This window comes from Cervus elaphus, chromosome 33 (assembly GCF_910594005.1).
Source record: "Cervus elaphus chromosome 33, mCerEla1.1, whole genome shotgun sequence".
NCBI lineage: Eukaryota > Metazoa > Chordata > Mammalia > Artiodactyla > Cervidae > Cervus > Cervus elaphus.
Genome location: NC_057847.1, coordinates 7,000,049 through 7,012,723, shown reverse-complemented (window position 1 = coordinate 7,012,723; position 12,675 = coordinate 7,000,049). Strand labels below are relative to the sequence as shown.

Below are 12,675 nucleotides of genomic sequence, written 5' to 3'. Positions count from 1 at the left end.
TCATAGGAGTCTGGTCTACATATTTCCTGGGCTTCCCTGGTGGCTCAGGTGGTGAAGAATCTGTCTGCAATGCAGGAGCCCTGGGTTCCACGGCTGGGTTGAGACGATCGCCTAGAGAAGGGAATGGTGACCTCTTCCAGTATTCTTGCCTAGAGAATTCCACGGACAGGGGAACTTGGAAGGCTACACAGTCCATGGAGTCACAAAGACTCGGACACAACTGAGCAACTAATACACGTATTTCTTACTATTTGCTTCGTAGAAGCAATCATTCATAGCCTTTTATAGCACTTTCTGAAGAACGTGTGGTGCCTTTTTCTTTGTTGTAAGCTGCACTAGGTCTTGGTTGCCACACATGGGATCTTTAATTGTGGCGGGCAAACTCTTACTTGCAGTGTATGGGATCTAGTTCACTGGCCAGAGATGGAACCCAGGCCCCTGCATTGGGAGCAGCCACTGGATGACCAGGGAAGCCCTCTAAAGAACTCTTCAAGTGCAACTTTCTGGATGTTCGCAGCAGCTCCGGGCAGTCCTAGTGATGATACTGTTCTGCACTCCCGAGCCCGTGTCCTCCCCGAGGGACACAGGGGCCAAGCGAGCAGACAGATGCTACCCCAGCGTCAGACCGCAGGGCCAGACTGGCTGTGTAAACTCCCTTCCAGTGATGTCCTCTTTTTACCGTTCCTCTGGTAAATTCAGTACTGTTTTCCTTGGAGCGTGTGTTTAAAAAGGAAATCCTAGATGTGTTCCAACATTACTGCCCACTTTGAGGTGGACTGATATCTACCTAGGACTTGTTTATTAAACCCACCTGCCTGAGTACTGTGACTTGATTGGAGTTTTCTTGAAGTCACTCCTGAAGCATTGTGATGGTTTTGTCTGACATTAATAGATTTTTAAAAATGATACGTGTTGGCGTATGGCTATGAAGAAAGGGGAGAATCTGTTGCTATTGCAAACCAATTATGGAGGCAACTTAAAACGGAAATCTGAATTGTAACTGTGTTTCTATTTATGTAAAATACGGTCCTTACCTTGCAGTCTGTAGTTGATGTGCACAGACACAGCAGTGGCTCGCGGGTTGCTCTTCTGCCATCTTCCTGTCCTCCTTCAGTCCCTGCATGTGTATAGGAACTTCAGTGAGATAATGGGGCATTTAACAGAGATTGCTCTGCGCAACACTGTCTTTAGTGTTTCTATTTTAAATTTGCTAGGCTGTTAATTTATATGCAAATAAAAGACACAATAAGAGAGTTCTGTGCCTATTGTGTATACGTAACCTGAAAGTAAATGCAGGATATTGATCCCAGAGGGAAAATAAGTTAAGAGCGTCTGTGTTCAAAGATTTTTGAAAGTTCTTATTTCAGGCTGAACCGTTGTTGGTGACCCGTGAAAGTCGCTCAGTCATGTCTGACTCTGCGAACGCAGGGACTATACAGTCCATGGAATTCTCCAGGCCCGAATACTAGAGTGGGTAGCCTTTCCCTTCTCCAGGGGGTCTCTGCAACCCAGGGATCGAACCCAGGTCTCCTGCATGCCAGGTGGATTCTTCACCAGCTGAGCCACCAGGGAAGCCTGAACACTTATCAGCAGTTAAGGATTTCACAAATGCTAGATTGGAAAGATAAAATAATAATTCTGCTACATTAAAACAGATTTTCTTAAGTTCAAATTTTTTCAATGCAGTTGTAGGGAAGAAGTCTTTCCCCCTTATGGACATATCAGTATGTTAATGCCTAAGAAGTCCTTTTTCGAAAAGTTACAAAAAAGAAAAAAGGCGGAAAATTATGCCAATAAGGCACCACATGATGATGCAAAAAGATGGATACAGACAAGGAAAGAAGGAATAAAAACTAAGCATTATGCTAATGGGAAACCATCATGCAAGTTAATTCGGGGGGAGGGGGGAACCTAATGGAAAACACTTGCTTCTATGCCATAAACCATCTTCGAATTCAGGTTTCATTGGATTTTTCACGATAAACGTTTCATCACCTATACGTTGGCTTGTCGTCTACTTTGTGCAAAAGCCTGGAGCTCCTAACTACTAGGGGGTCTCCCATCCAAGTACTAACTAACCCTGCTTAGTTTCCCAGATCAGAAGACATCTGGCCCGTTCAGGGTGGTATGATCTCATCAGAGGGAGGCGGCTGGCGCCAGGCGCCTTCAAAGCCCTGCGCTGCGCCTCCCTCTCGCTCTGACGTGCCGGTCGAGCCGGCCCGGGCCGCACCTTTCCACGGGGCGCGCGCTGCACTTGAGCCGCACGACCAGCGACCGAACTCGGGCCGGCCAGGCCCGGCAGCCCGGCCGACGCCGCCCCGTCCCCGCACACCGCCGCCCTGGCAAGCAAGCCTGGCCCGGCCCGGGGGCCCGGAGGGTTGCCGGGACCACGAGCGGCCGGTTAGGCGTGCAGGCCTGGGCTGCGGGTTGGCGTGAGGGGCGCGGAGGTCTGGGCGCCCACCCACCCTGGGCCTCTCCAGGCCCGCCCCCCGCTCGGGTCCCCCCCCCCCCCCCCCGGATCGCTGCTCAGGCCCAAGTGGCCCCAGAGGTGTCTGGCTTGCGGGCGGGCCGGCCGCCGCCGGCGACTGGAGCGCGGCAGCCCCGCCCCTTCGCCCGACCGCGGCCCCCCCTTGTCCCCACGCCGCCCGCCAAGCACAGGACCTTCCTGAGAGAGCGGACGAGCGACAGGCAGGGGCACGGACACGGACACACACACACACACACACACTCGCACGCACCCAGGCCAAGGGAGACAGCCGGCCGGCGCAAGCTCCTCAGCCAGAGCCAGACCCACAGCGCCTGTGAGAGGCCGGGGGTCAGGAGACTCAGAGGCAGAAGGAGATGAAGGTTCAGAGACAGGCTCCCAGACGGCGAGAGGGAGATGAAGACAGACACGCGCGCGGACACACACACACACACACACACGTGGAGACAGACAGAGGGAGACAGACCGACTGACAGAAGGCAAACGGGAGACAGACACGGGAGAGAGGATGGCATCCGATCCGAGACAGACACACTGGCACAACCGTGACCACCCCAGAGAGAGGCCCTGCGGAAGAAGCCGCTTCCCCAAGGGAGGGGGCGTTCCCTTGGGGCGGCCCAGGCTGGACGCGGTGCCCCGGGGCTGGCAGTCCCCCGTGGGGTCCCCAAGACTTCCTCGCAGCTGAAGTCTCAAAGGTCCCCTTCAGCTTGGCTCCCTAAGGCAAGACCCAGCCCCCGCCCCCAGACCAGAGGGTGAGTGTGTGAGAGTGTGTGTGTGAGGGTGTCGGTGGGCGAGGCTGTGGTCAGGCCGACTGGGGGCCGGGTGCATACCCACGATGGACGGGGGAGGGTGTGGAGGCGTGGGGGTGGGGCTGGGGGTGGGGAATCTGTGTGGTCCTCTTGCTGTCTCTCTCTCCCTCTTTCTTCTTCTTCTTTTTTTTTTAAAAGGTAAGATGCTTTTATTGAAATATTGGGACTATTCTCTGTACAGCAGCAGTCTCACTGAGAGGCAGTTTTGCCTCCCAAGTAACATTTGACAATGGTTGAAGACATTCTTGATTGTTAAATCTTGGGGAGGGGTGTTATGAGTATCTCATGGGTAAAAGACACAAATGAACAATACTTCGGTTCAATTCTAAACACAGAGAATGTGCCAAATTCTCAAGAAACATTGTTCATACACTTAATTGACTTAATTTCCAAGGTCCTTATGCCTAGAGTAAGTAATCCAGAAACCACACCGTTTCTCGCCTAGCTTTACGCGGGACACGTGGGAGAACAAAAAGGAAGGTTTCACTCCATTCAATGACCTTAGTTTTCTCAGATGCAGTTTTCATAAGCTCACAAACTCCCGACCCACTCACCCTCCCCTGGGGTTGCAAATCTCTCCTTGGAGAAGCCAAAACAAAGAAAGCCCAATCCCGCTCGGTGATCAGCGAAGTGCTGAGGAAACCGACCCTCGGGGTTTCAAGGCGCTGCTCCCGCAGAGGGCCTGCCCACCTAATCACTGCCGGGCAAATGAAGGAGTTCCAACCTGCTCGAGAAACGCTCACTCAAGGGAGGCTTTGACCGCCAGAGCCCCGGGCCCAGACCCCACAGAGAGCAATCCCTCCTCAGAGCCTCAAGGGCCAGGCCTCGGGGCCCGCTCCCCCAGGGCAGAAGGTGCGAGCTAGGGCGCGAGACTGGGGCGCCGAGAGGGCCTGGGACGCCCCGCGCACCCGCCCACCCGCCCTCCCAGAGTGGAGGAGGAGCCCGCCGGTCTCCGGCCTCCACCACCCCGGCCCCCGACTTACCGCGGTGCGCTGGGGGAGGGGAAGTGTCAGGAGTGAGGGGCTAGGCCGCACCACCACCCGCCGCTCAGAGAGCAGCGCGCGGCCGCCACGAAACCGTCGCCGCCGCCGTCTCCAGCACCGATACCGACCGCCGCCGCTCCGGGCGCAGCGCGTAGGGGGCCCGACTGCGTCGCACGCCGCCCGCCCGCCGTCAGAGGCTCACTGCGCGCGCTCCGCCCTCACTGTCTGTGCATTGGCTGACTCCGCCACCACTCTATCTGCATCCGCCCTGTTCTTCACTGGACCACGGGGCTTTTGAAACCGAACGTGAGGGTTGTGAGGGTTGTCTCTGCCAGACTAGGACTCTCTCCCCTCTTTCTGAGTCTCCCTTCCCTGTGCTTTGCAGCTCTTTACCTGTCCGGGGCGGGGTGTGTCTGTGTGTTTCTGTGTGTGTCTTTGTGTGTCTCTGTCTCTGTGTGTGTGTGTGTGTGTGTGTGTGTGTGTGTGTGCACACGCGCGCGAACGGTCACCTGGGAGTACTGGGCTGGGGCTCGGGCTGGGGCAGCCCCCGGGATTGCCTGAGGCATGCCAAGGGAGCCCCAGATGGAGACCCGACTGTCATCTGGTTTCCTGGAAGCCAAATCCGGAGGCAAGCCAGGCCTGCGGCGGGAGTCGGGGCCCCGGCCACCCACCGGGGGAGGGGCTGGGGCTGCGGGGACCCAAGAGTTGGGCTGCTGCTGTCTTCGAGGGCCGCCGGCAGGCCGGCTGGCCGGCCGGCTGGAAGGCAGGCGACGGCTCTGAGCGCGCCAGGTGCGAGGGGCCAGGGGCAGGTGGGGCTCGGGGCGGCCAACCGCGCCGGGGGAGCCAGGGCTAAAGGACAGGGGAGGCAGGAAGCCTACAGCACCCGGTATTCCCAGGCGGTCTCCCACCCAAGTACTAACCAGGCCAGACCCTGCTTCGCTTCCCAGATCAGACAAGATCTGGCGCGTTCAGGGTGGTATGGCCCTAGACGGAGGTGGCTGCAGCCAGGCGCCTTAAGAACCTTAAGAACCCTGCGTTGCGCCTCCCTTTCGGTCTGACTTGCCTGCCGGTCAGGCCAGCCGGCCACACCTCTCCAAGGGCCGCGGGCTGCACTTGAGCCGCACGACCTGCGACCGGACTCCGGTCGGCCAGGGCCGGCAGCCCGGCGGCCGCCCGACGCCGCCCGGCCTCCGCACACCGCCAAGCCCGGCCAGAACCCGCCTGGCCCGGCCCGGGGCCCCGGAGGGCTTCCTGGACCCCGAGTGGCCGGCTGGCCGTGCATGCCTGGGCCTGGGGTTGGGGTGAGGGGCGCGGAGGTCTCGGCGCCCTCCCGCCCTGGGCCTCTCCAGGCCCGCCCCCTGTCGGCGCCCGCGCCCACCCCCACCCCCCGCCCCACTCGCCTTCCAGGCTCAGGGCCACGTGGCCCCGGAGGTGTCTGATTCGGGCCCGCCGCGGACCGCGGCCCTCGGTCCTCTGAGCCTCCCGCGGGCGTAGGCGTAGCGCAGCCGGGGCCCTGAGTGCCCATCCTGCCCGGCACCTGCCCAGGGCCCAAACCCACCGCGAGCCACCTGCGCGGTCCACCCCAGCGCCTCAGCCCCACCCCTTCGCCCCACCGCGGCCCCCCTTGTCCCCACGCCGCCCGCCAAGCACGGGACCTTCCTGAGGGCCTTCACACTCTTCCTTGAAGAGTTCTACGTGAATTGAAGACAGGATCTACTGGATTGTCACCAACTGCTAAAACAGACAGACAACAGTTACTTTGATCCTTCTTGCCTTACTGTGAGCTGTGACGGTAGGGAACCTCATGGCTGCTGCACTCAACGCTTTCATTCATTCTCTTGTTTCAAAACAGGGATTCATTGAGCTGCATGGGAGATGAATTCTGTCATTAGAAACGTTGCCACCAGGCTTAAGAAATATATTTATAACTCATTTCTTTCAGGAAACAGGTTTCAAGATCTCCATCAGAAGTCTTTTATTAAGATAAATCACAGCTTTGTCAGGTTCTCCAGAAGTACTCTTATTTTTCACTCCCAAGGAGAAGCGCACTAATAGAACTAAATGAACCTAGTAGGTTATTTTCTCTCTAATGGCACCTGTCTTTATTCATAGGAGTCTGGTCTACATATTTCCTGGGCTTCCCTGGTGGCTCAGGTGGTGAAGAATCTGTCTGCAATGCAGGAGCCCTGGGTTCCACGGCTGGGTTGAGACGATCGCCTAGAGAAGGGAATGGTGACCTCTTCCAGTATTCTTGCCTAGAGAATTCCACGGACAGGGGAACTTGGAAGGCTACACAGTCCATGGAGTCACAAAGACTCGGACACAACTGAGCAACTAATACACGTATTTCTTACTATTTGCTTCGTAGAAGCAATCATTCATAGCCTTTTATAGCACTTTCTGAAGAACGTGTGGTGCCTTTTTCTTTGTTGTAAGCTGCACTAGGTCTTGGTTGCCACACATGGGATCTTTAATTGTGGCGGGCAAACTCTTACTTGCAGTGTATGGGATCTAGTTCACTGGCCAGAGATGGAACCCAGGCCCCTGCATTGGGAGCAGCCACTGGATGACCAGGGAAGCCCTCTAAAGAACTCTTCAAGTGCAACTTTCTGGATGTTCGCAGCAGCTCCGGGCAGTCCTAGTGATGATACTGTTCTGCACTCCCGAGCCCGTGTCCTCCCCGAGGGACACAGGGGCCAAGCGAGCAGACAGATGCTACCCCAGCGTCAGACCGCAGGGCCAGACTGGCTGTGTAAACTCCCTTCCAGTGATGTCCTCTTTTTACCGTTCCTCTGGTAAATTCAGTACTGTTTTCCTTGGAGCGTGTGTTTAAAAAGGAAATCCTAGATGTGTTCCAACATTACTGCCCACTTTGAGGTGGACTGATATCTACCTAGGACTTGTTTATTAAACCCACCTGCCTGAGTACTGTGACTTGATTGGAGTTTTCTTGAAGTCACTCCTGAAGCATTGTGATGGTTTTGTCTGACATTAATAGATTTTTAAAAATGATACGTGTTGGCGTATGGCTATGAAGAAAGGGGAGAATCTGTTGCTATTGCAAACCAATTATGGAGGCAACTTAAAACGGAAATCTGAATTGTAACTGTGTTTCTATTTATGTAAAATACGGTCCTTACCTTGCAGTCTGTAGTTGATGTGCACAGACACAGCAGTGGCTCGCGGGTTGCTCTTCTGCCATCTTCCTGTCCTCCTTCAGTCCCTGCATGTGTATAGGAACTTCAGTGAGATAATGGGGCATTTAACAGAGATTGCTCTGCGCAACACTGTCTTTAGTGTTTCTATTTTAAATTTGCTAGGCTGTTAATTTATATGCAAATAAAAGACACAATAAGAGAGTTCTGTGCCTATTGTGTATACGTAACCTGAAAGTAAATGCAGGATATTGATCCCAGAGGGAAAATAAGTTAAGAGCGTCTGTGTTCAAAGATTTTTGAAAGTTCTTATTTCAGGCTGAACCGTTGTTGGTGACCCGTGAAAGTCGCTCAGTCATGTCTGACTCTGCGAACGCAGGGACTATACAGTCCATGGAATTCTCCAGGCCCGAATACTAGAGTGGGTAGCCTTTCCCTTCTCCAGGGGGTCTCTGCAACCCAGGGATCGAACCCAGGTCTCCTGCATGCCAGGTGGATTCTTCACCAGCTGAGCCACCAGGGAAGCCTGAACACTTATCAGCAGTTAAGGATTTCACAAATGCTAGATTGGAAAGATAAAATAATAATTCTGCTACATTAAAACAGATTTTCTTAAGTTCAAATTTTTTCAATGCAGTTGTAGGGAAGAAGTCTTTCCCCCTTATGGACATATCAGTATGTTAATGCCTAAGAAGTCCTTTTTCGAAAAGTTACAAAAAAGAAAAAAGGCGGAAAATTATGCCAATAAGGCACCACATGATGATGCAAAAAGATGGATACAGACAAGGAAAGAAGGAATAAAAACTAAGCATTATGCTAATGGGAAACCATCATGCAAGTTAATTCGGGGGGAGGGGGGAACCTAATGGAAAACACTTGCTTCTATGCCATAAACCATCTTCGAATTCAGGTTTCATTGGATTTTTCACGATAAACGTTTCATCACCTATACGTTGGCTTGTCGTCTACTTTGTGCAAAAGCCTGGAGCTCCTAACTACTAGGGGGTCTCCCATCCAAGTACTAACTAACCCTGCTTAGTTTCCCAGATCAGAAGACATCTGGCCCGTTCAGGGTGGTATGATCTCATCAGAGGGAGGCGGCTGGCGCCAGGCGCCTTCAAAGCCCTGCGCTGCGCCTCCCTCTCGCTCTGACGTGCCGGTCGAGCCGGCCCGGGCCGCACCTTTCCACGGGGCGCGCGCTGCACTTGAGCCGCACGACCAGCGACCGAACTCGGGCCGGCCAGGCCCGGCAGCCCGGCCGACGCCGCCCCGTCCCCGCACACCGCCGCCCTGGCAAGCAAGCCTGGCCCGGCCCGGGGGCCCGGAGGGTTGCCGGGACCACGAGCGGCCGGTTAGGCGTGCAGGCCTGGGCTGCGGGTTGGCGTGAGGGGCGCGGAGGTCTGGGCGCCCACCCACCCTGGGCCTCTCCAGGCCCGCCCCCCGCTCGGGTCCCCCACCCACCCCTCCGGATCGCTGCTCAGGCCCAAGTGGCCCCAGAGGTGTCTGGCTTGCGGGCGGGCCGGCCGCCGCCGGCGACTGGAGCGCGGCAGCCCCGCCCCTTCGCCCGACCGCGGCCCCCCCTTGTCCCCACGCCGCCCGCCAAGCACAGGACCTTCCTGAGAGAGCGGACGAGCGACAGGCAGGGGCACGGACACGGACACACACACACACACACACACTCGCACGCACCCAGGCCAAGGGAGACAGCCGGCCGGCGCAAGCTCCTCAGCCAGAGCCAGACCCACAGCGCCTGTGAGAGGCCGGGGGTCAGGAGACTCAGAGGCAGAAGGAGATGAAGGTTCAGAGACAGGCTCCCAGACGGCGAGAGGGAGATGAAGACAGACACGCGCGCGGACACACACACACACACACACACGTGGAGACAGACAGAGGGAGACAGACCGACTGACAGAAGGCAAACGGGAGACAGACACGGGAGAGAGGATGGCATCCGATCCGAGACAGACACACTGGCACAACCGTGACCACCCCAGAGAGAGGCCCTGCGGAAGAAGCCGCTTCCCCAAGGGAGGGGGCGTTCCCTTGGGGCGGCCCAGGCTGGACGCGGTGCCCCGGGGCTGGCAGTCCCCCGTGGGGTCCCCAAGACTTCCTCGCAGCTGAAGTCTCAAAGGTCCCCTTCAGCTTGGCTCCCTAAGGCAAGACCCAGCCCCCGCCCCCAGACCAGAGGGTGAGTGTGTGAGAGTGTGTGTGTGAGGGTGTCGGTGGGCGAGGCTGTGGTCAGGCCGACTGGGGGCCGGGTGCATACCCACGATGGACGGGGGAGGGTGTGGAGGCGTGGGGGTGGGGCTGGGGGTGGGGAATCTGTGTGGTCCTCTTGCTGTCTCTCTCTCCCTCTTTCTTCTTCTTCTTTTTTTTTTAAAAGGTAAGATGCTTTTATTGAAATATTGGGACTATTCTCTGTACAGCAGCAGTCTCACTGAGAGGCAGTTTTGCCTCCCAAGTAACATTTGACAATGGTTGAAGACATTCTTGATTGTTAAATCTTGGGGAGGGGTGTTATGAGTATCTCATGGGTAAAAGACACAAATGAACAATACTTCGGTTCAATTCTAAACACAGAGAATGTGCCAAATTCTCAAGAAACATTGTTCATACACTTAATTGACTTAATTTCCAAGGTCCTTATGCCTAGAGTAAGTAATCCAGAAACCACACCGTTTCTCGCCTAGCTTTACGCGGGACACGTGGGAGAACAAAAAGGAAGGTTTCACTCCATTCAATGACCTTCGTTTTCTCAGATGCAGTTTTCATAAGCTCACAAACTCCCGACCCACTCACCCTCCCCTGGGGTTGCAAATCTCTCCTTGGAGAAGCCAAAACAAAGAAAGCCCAATCCCGCACGGTGATCAGAGAAGTGCTGAGGAAACCCTCCCTCGGGGTTTCAAGGCGCTGCTCCCGCAGAGGGCCTGCCCACCTAATCACTGCCGGGCAAATGAAGGAGTTCCAACCTGCTCGAGAAACGCTCACTCAAGGGAGGCTTTGACCGCCAGAGCCCCGGGCCCAGACCCCACAGAGAGCAATCCCTCCTCAGAGCCTCAAGGGCCAGGCCTCGGGGCCCGCTCCCCCAGGGCAGAAGGCGCGAGCTAGGGCGCGAGACTGGGGCGCCGAGAGGGCCTGGGACGCCCCGCGCACCCGCCCACCCGCCCTCCCAGAGTGGAGGAGGAGCCCGCCGGTCTCCGGCCTCCACCACCCCGGCCCCCGACTTACCGCGGTGCGCTGGGGGAGGGGAAGTGTCAGGAGTGAGGGGCTAGGCCGCACCACCACCCGCCGCTCAGAGAGCAGCGCGCGGCCGCCACGAAACCGTCGCCGCCGCCGTCTCCAGCACCGATACCGACCGCCGCCGCTCCGGGCGCAGCGCGTAGGGGGCCCGACTGCGTCGCACGCCGCCCGCCCGCCGTCAGAGGCTCACTGCGCGCGCTCCGCCCTCACTGTCTGTGCATTGGCTGACTCCGCCACCACTCTATCTGCATCCGCCCTGTTCTTCACTGGACCACGGGGCTTTTGAAACCGAACGTGAGGGTTGTGAGGGTTGTCTCTGCCAGACTAGGACTCTCTCCCCTCTTTCTGAGTCTCCCTTCCCTGTGCTTTGCAGCTCTTTACCTGTCCGGGGCGGGGTGTGTCTGTGTGTTTCTGTGTGTGTCTTTGTGTGTCTCTGTCTCTGTGTGTGTGTGTGTGTGTGTGTGTGTGTGTGTGTGTGCACACGCGCGCGAACGGTCACCTGGGAGTACTGGGCTGGGGCTCGGGCTGGGGCAGCCCCCGGGATTGCCTGAGGCATGCCAAGGGAGCCCCAGATGGAGACCCGACTGTCATCTGGTTTCCTGGAAGCCAAATCCGGAGGCAAGCCAGGCCTGCGGCGGGAGTCGGGGCCCCGGCCACCCACCGGGGGAGGGGCTGGGGCTGCGGGGACCCAAGAGTTGGGCTGCTGCTGTCTTCGAGGGCCGCCGGCAGGCCGGCTGGCCGGCCGGCTGGAAGGCAGGCGACGGCTCTGAGCGCGCCGGGTGCGAGGGGCCAGGGGCAGGTGGGGCTCGGGGCGGCCAACCGCGCCGGGGGAGCCAGGGCTAAAGGACAGGGGAGGCAGGAAGCCTACAGCACCCGGTATTCCCAGGCGGTCTCCCACCCAAGTACTAACCAGGCCAGACCCTGCTTCGCTTCCCAGATCAGACAAGATCTGGCGCGTTCAGGGTGGTATGGCCCTAGACGGAGGTGGCTGCAGCCAGGCGCCTTAAGAACCTTAAGAACCCTGCGTTGCGCCTCCCTTTCGGTCTGACTTGCCTGCCGGTCAGGCCAGCCGGCCACACCTCTCCAAGGGCCGCGGGCTGCACTTGAGCCGCACGACCTGCGACCGGACTCCGGTCGGCCAGGGCCGGCAGCCCGGCGGCCGCCCGACGCCGCCCGGCCTCCGCACACCGCCAAGCCCGGCCAGAACCCGCCTGGCCCGGCCCGGGGCCCCGGAGGGCTTCCTGGACCCCGAGTGGCCGGCTGGCCGTGCATGCCTGGGCCTGGGGTTGGGGTGAGGGGCGCGGAGGTCTCGGCGCCCTCCCGCCCTGGGCCTCTCCAGGCCCGCCCCCTGTCGGCGCCCGGGCCCACCCCCACCCCCCGCCCCACTCGCCTTCCAGGCTCAGGGCCACGTGGCCCCGGAGGTGTCTGATTCGGGCCCGCCGCGGACCGCGGCCCTCGGTCCTCTGAGCCTCCCGCGGGCGTAGGCGTAGCGCAGCCGGGGCCCTGAGTGCCCATCCTGCCCGGCACCTGCCCAGGGCCCAAACCCACCGCGAGCCACCTGCGCGGTCCACCCCAGCGCCTCAGCCCCACCCCTTCGCCCCACCGCGGCCCCCCTTGTCCCCACGCCGCCCGCCAAGCACGGGACCTTCCTGAGGGCCTTCACACTCTTCCTTAAAGAGTTCTACGTGAATTGAAGACAGGATCTACTGGATTGTCACCAACTGCTAAAACAGACAGACAACAGTTACTTTGATCCTTCTTGCCTTACTGTGAGCTGTGACGGTAGGGAACCTCATGGCTGCTGCACTCAACGCTTTCATTCATTCTCTTGTTTCAAAACAGGGATTCATTGAGCTGCATGGGAGATGAATTCTGTCATTAGAAACGTTGCCACCAGGCTTAAGAAATATATTTATAACTCATTTCTTTCAGGAAACAGGTTTCAAGATCTCCATCAGAAGTCTTTTATTAAGATAAATCACAGCTTTGTCAGGTTCTCCAGA

General features: G+C 57.8%; 2 pseudogenes; both read right to left on the bottom strand.

Annotated features, from left to right (window-relative positions):
- Positions 1-5,148: 5,148 nt before the first annotated feature.
- On the bottom strand, positions 5,149-5,267 carry LOC122688800 (annotated as a pseudogene).
- Positions 5,268-11,533: 6,266 nt separating this feature from the next.
- LOC122688798 lies at positions 11,534-11,652 on the bottom strand (annotated as a pseudogene).
- Positions 11,653-12,675: the final 1,023 nt, after the last annotated feature.